We start from the raw sequence: 6,130 nt of genomic DNA, 5'->3' as shown, positions 1-6,130 counted from the left end.
CCGTAAGTGTACACATACATGAACGAAGAAGAATATAAGAGAGCTACAAAGTGCTGGTAAGATAGAAGAGACTGCATGTGGTTGTGGGAAGAGATGTAAGTGGCTATCAAATTACAAAGAATTAAAAATATTAAGGTGCAAGTAGACACTTTCATAAAAGGTTAGAAAATTTGTCCAACTGGTAGGAAAAGCATTTAGCGATATGTGTCAACATTGTATTGTGTAAATAAGTTTTGCTCAAATCTCTCAACTCTAAAAATTTAATGTAAGGGAATAATCCAAAATATTAAAAATTTATTATGTTGGAACATATGGACTTGTCATTTTTATAGATTGAAATATTGAAGATTGGTAATTTTGTGTGGATCAATGTAATATATACACAAAGATATTTATTGTATTATAATTCATGATTGTGAAAAAGTGAAAAAACTAATGCCCACATTAGAGGAATGATTAAATCAACTATGGCACAAACTGTATTTAATAATAGCCCTTTGTACAATAATTTTTTAAAGTTGAATTTGCACATAATAAAAATCTTCAATCTTACTGTACTTTGATGACTTTTATCAATTGTATATACTCATGTAATCACCACTCAAACAAGATAGAGAACATGTTCATCACCCCACAAAAGTTCCTTTGTGCTCCTTTCCAGTTTTTCAGATAATTTCCTCCCCCAAAACAACCATTTTCTGATTTTAGTCACCACAGATTAGTTTTATCTGTTTCTGAACTTCATATAAATGGTATCATACAATAAGAATGCCTTGGATTTGACTTCTTTCTGCCTCATATCTGTTGTCAATATAGTATCTGTGAGATATATCCATATTGTTGCATCAGGAATTAGTTCTTTTTATTCTTGAGTAATGTCTCATTGTGTAACTATTCCATAACTTAGTTATCCCTTCTCCTATTGATAGCATTTGGTTTCCAGTTTTTGGTTATTATGAATAAGACTGGTATGAACACTTTTCTATAGGTCTTGGTGTGGACATATATTATTTACCCCATTCTATGGTAGTATTGTGAATAATTAATAAAAATGTTGAGTATCATTGCTAATACAAAAGATCTAAGAACTTTTATTACCTTTTATTAATTCAAAGATTTTTTACCATGTGTGAAAACTCACTTTTTCTATAGTATGAAAAACTCAGTTTTATAGTTTTATAATATAATACATATAACATATATGTATTATGTAAATATTTTTATGTATAAGAAAGTATACTTATTTATATGTATAATAAACATTTATACATAAATATATAATATGTATTATATAAAGGGATCACCAATGTGTTCAGAATTAAATTTCTTTAATATAGTATATGATTTGCTTGGGCTGGAATTTGAAGCAAATCTCAAGATTGAAATTGTAGGTTAAAAATGTATATTTTAAGAAATGTTAAAAATAATTAGATACTCCTGGCATTCTGTAACTGCCTCGTTGCTAAAGAAATTGAGATTTGTACTAGGTAGTGTGTGCTGTCCTTCTCTTAAGCCTGCTTCTGTGCCTGACTATACTTCATTTATTGTATTTAGTCAGACAGTCTACTTACTGTCTATGACACTTGGAAAACTCCAGATCACTCAAATTAACAGAGTCCCCAAATAAATATAATTCCTGCAGTTGGATCATCCTCCCAAGGAACAAAATTAGATGTATTTTGATGATAGAAGCAACAAAATTTGGTGCTGGCTTTGTTGGGGTGAGTGCTGTGAGAGAAAGAAGGAAGCCAAGGTTGACTCAAAGGTTAGAAAAATGATGGAGTTGCTCCTTATCAAGATGGGGTTGATGGGGAGAGGAGCAGGTTTGGAGGAGGACAGGGATAGCAGTTTTTTGGGGGTTATGATGAGTTTGTGATGAATTCAAGTGGAGATGGTGAGCAAGCAAGTGGATTTGACTTTGGTGTTCCAGGGAAAGGTCTGGACTGCCAGCATGTCCAAGCCTGGATGAGATGGCCAGGGGAGCAAATGCAGGCAGAGAAGAGAGGAGGTCTGAGCTCTGGGGCCTGCAGCTAGCAAAGGAAACTGACAAAAAGCAGCCACTAAGGTGGCCAGAGAACCGGGAGGAAATGGTTAGGAAGTGTCCAGGAGGGAGAGATCAACTGGGTCAAAAACTCCCAGTAGGGAGTTGAAGTAGGATGAGGACTGAGGATTAACCATTGACTTTTGCAGCATGATAGTCATTAGTGAGATTGACAGGAACCCTTTTTTAATGGAAGGGCCGATGAAGGCCAGACTGGAGAGGGTTCCAAAATAGAAGGAGAAAAGATGGAGAAAAGATTGTAGTAACACTTTCCAAGGGTTCTACAGTAAAGAGCACAGAGAAATGACATGGAAACTGAAGGGGTAAGTGGGATCAAGAGAAGCTTAATTTTTTTAACATAATTACAGTATGTATGTATGTTAATGAGAATGGTCCTCTAAAGAGGAAAAAATCACAGCTACAGGTGTGAGATGGGACAAATGCTGGACTCACTCTTGAGTAGGGGAGAGGATCCCCCTGGCATACAGGAGTGGCCACCCTCTGAAGTTCATCCACAGCAAGGGGGAACAAGTGCAGACTTTGTAACTCAGGTAGGTTGGTACTTGTGGTGGGAACAGGAGGAAAGGTCTCTGATTCTTCTATTTTTCAGTGAAATGGGAAACAGGATCATTTAATTGGAAGACAGGTTTTAGAAATTTGAAAAGAGAAGTAATAAGGTGTGAAAGTTTCATTTGGTGAAAAAGAAATATCTGTGTGGTGATGCATGGGTCACCAGCCAGCAGTGATCACGGAACGCTGCGGATGGCTCGTCGAAACTCAAGAAAAAAACATGCACAGAGACAGACTTGTTTCTGTGGAGAAGTAGGGACAGAATGGCCACTCCCTCTAGTGGGGAGCGCTTGGCCACCCTCTCTCCTGGAGGGCGCCATGGCCACCCTCCCTGGTGGGGAGAGTGCCCCGTTCCCCCTCTGGAGTGGCTTTTTATTGGTTTCGTTTGCATAAGAATTCAGGTAAAAGCTCATTACTCATCGCTAGGAAGTAAGGATCAAACAATAGAAAACAAGGAGGTCTGAGGGCCTATTTTGAGTCAGGGTCAAAGAGCTGTAAGACTTTTAAGGAACAAACTACCTTCCTCCTTGGACCCTTCTCATTCAACTGAGAGCATTCTAAACAAAGAAGGTTTCACAGGAATTTATATGTTCTTTCTTAGGCCTGATCACCCGGGGAACCTGCCCTTTTCAGCACAGAGCTGCAACACCCTGTCATTGTTTCAGGCTTAGGTGGAGCAAGGGAACTAAGGCAACCAAGAGATAAGGAGATTTTCTCCCAGATGATGAGGACTCAGGCTATGTCAAAGCTGAGGAGTGAGGGTCCATCACCCCCTTTTGTTGTAGCTCTCAAAGTCCTTCTTTTGGGGGCCTCCCACGTGATCGTGTCTGTCTTAGATCGTCCCCCCCTTGGGGAATCTTACCCGTCACTGGCTAACCGACCAAGCTTTGGGGTTCAGTTATGAATGAAGCAGCAGAAGCAGCACTGCTGCCAGAGAGATAAGCTTTTGTCTCCTTGCTGGCTTACGGTCCCAAGGGTGTTCCCTTAGCCTTAGCCTAGGTGGGGGATACAGCTTCTGATACCAGGCAGGGCAATTCCCAACAGTGTGGGTTCCAGTGTACAAAGATTTGACTCATTGGATGGTCACGACTGTTGTTTGTCATTTTATAATTGAGACTGATTGCATGTACAGAAGTAATATATTTCTGAATATTGGACTGATGACCACTATGTCAAGGAGTTCCCTATGGTAGCAAGTTGATATCCCCATTTTCTCTACTTTGCTTTGCAGTAAGATGGGAAATAGAAAAGGGTCAAATCTCAAAAATTATAATTGTTTTAGTGAGAAAAGGAGTTAGGAGCTAGAGGGTTACAGAATACCAATTTTAAAAAGTTATTTTTCCTGTGGACATTTCAAGGTAAATGTATTATTTTTATTTATAAGTGCTTAGCTATCTAACTAAAATACCACTGAGCAAATCCAACACTTCATTATATCTAGTTTTGGGTTAAAAAAGGTTTTCTTTTCCTATTAATATTCTATCATTAAGGATACTTCCCTTACACATACTTTTCACCTTCTTCACTTTTATCACTCAATGTTATAAAGAAAACACAGGCTCTTTTGCTCCTCCTATTGGACAGACAGATGCATCTTCCTGCACAGAGACAGCTGCAACCCTGAGACCCGATGGTTAAGGTCAGAGTGAACGGATTTGGCTGTATTGGGTGTCTGGTCACCAGGGCTGCTTTTTACTCTGGCAAAGTTGGTATTGTTGCCATCAGTGGCCCCTTCATTGACTTCAACAACATGGTTTACATGTTCCAGTATGATTCTACTCATGGCAAGTTCAAAGGCACAGTCGAGGCTGAGAACAGGAAGCTTGTCAGCAATGGAAAGTCCAACTCCATCTTCCAGGAGCCAGATCCTGCCACCATCAAATGGGGCGATGCTGGTGCTGAGTGTGTTGTGGAGTCCACTGGTGTCTTCACAACCATAGAGAAGGCTGCGGCTCATTTGAAGGGTGGAGCCAAGAGGCTCCCTATCTATGCCCCTTCTGAGGATGCCCCCTGTGTTTGTGATGGATGTGAACCATGACAGGTATGACAGACAGCTCCATGAAGATTGTCAGCAAAGCCTCCTGCACCATCAACTACTTGGCCCCCATGGCCAAGGTCATCCATGACAACTTTGGCATCGTGGAGGGACTCATGACCACAGTCCATGCATCACTGCCACATAGAAGACCTTGGATGGTCCCTCTGGGAAGCTGTGGTGTGATGACTGAGGAGCAGCTCAGAACATTATCCCTGCTTCTACTGGCACTGCCAAGGCTGTGGACACGGTTATCCCTGAGCTGAATGGGAAGCTCACTGGTATGGCCTTCTGTGTCCCCATCCTCAATGTGTCAGTTGTGAATCTGACCTGCAGCATGGAGAAAGCTGCCAAATATGATGACATCAAGGAGGTGGTGAAGCAGATATCCGAGGGCCCCCTCAAGGACACCTTGGGCTATACCGAAGACCAGGTTGTCTCCTGCGACTTTAATAGTGACACCCATTCCTCTACCTTTGATGTCAGGGCTGTCATTGCCCCCAGTGACAACTTTGCCAAACTCATTTCCTCATATGACAATGTGTTTGGCTACAGCAGCAGGGTGGTGGACATTATGGTCCATATGGCCTCCAAGGGGTAAGAGCTCCCTGGACCACCCACCCCAACAAGGGGAAGAGAGACCCTCAGCTGCTAGGGAGCCCTTGCTCTGATGGTGTTGCTCATGACCTCCACAGTTTTCATCCTAGACCCCCTGAAGAAGGGAAGGGGGTCATGCATCATCAACAAAGTTCACTGTACTCAGCCAAAAAAAAAAAAAGGAAAAAGAAGAAGAAAACACAAATGCTTTTAAGTAAAGGACGGTATCGCTCACTTAATAGTCTTTTTTAGATTCAGAAGTACTAATTTTTTATTACAATGTTGTATAAGGAGGTGAAGAATTTTACTCAACAGAATATTCTCATGAGAGAAGAATATTATTTACCAAAGAACTTGGTGGAGAGGTTTGACCAGAAGGGAGGAGCTTCTGGGCTAAGAGAGAAACGGGAAAGAGAAGAACCAAAAGGAAAGGTGATTGGCAGTTTCCTGGGGGAACTGAGAGTGAGAAGAAAAGAGGCACAAAGCAGTTATGGAATGTGAAAGAATTAAAAAGAAGAGGAAATGGAACCTCTTCATTGGTCTTGAAACCACAAAAGTAACACCTGAAATTATTTTCAATTACTTTTGATTGTTGGACTTCTTCTTTTGAATTTGTAATTCTCCTCAAACTGGGTGGTGTATGTTCTCAAGGATATCATAGGGTTACAGCTGTAACACACACCACTACGATTCACATTTATCTCTGAATGCTGTGATAAATACAACACAAACACTTTAACATAAAGTAACTGTGTTGCCCACTCATCAGTTTTGTTTAAGTGAAGCTGTTAATTCGAGATTACTATGGTATGTAAGTAGGTAAAACATTTCACTTACCAGGGATATTAACAAAGTAGCTTAAATATGGCAATGGAAAAAATAAACTG

The 6,130-nt window shown here is 40.5% G+C and overlaps 1 pseudogene; it reads left to right on the top strand.

Moving 5' to 3' along the window:
* Positions 1 to 4,207: 4,207 nt before the first annotated feature.
* On the top strand, positions 4,208 to 5,258 carry LOC114496800 (annotated as a pseudogene).
* Positions 5,259 to 6,130: the final 872 nt, after the last annotated feature.

The sequence above is a fragment of the Phyllostomus discolor genome, chromosome 5 (genome assembly GCF_004126475.2).
Source record: "Phyllostomus discolor isolate MPI-MPIP mPhyDis1 chromosome 5, mPhyDis1.pri.v3, whole genome shotgun sequence".
NCBI lineage: Eukaryota > Metazoa > Chordata > Mammalia > Chiroptera > Phyllostomidae > Phyllostomus > Phyllostomus discolor.
The sequence above is the reverse complement of the archived record's forward strand: the minus strand, read 5'-3'. Positions and strand labels throughout refer to the sequence as shown.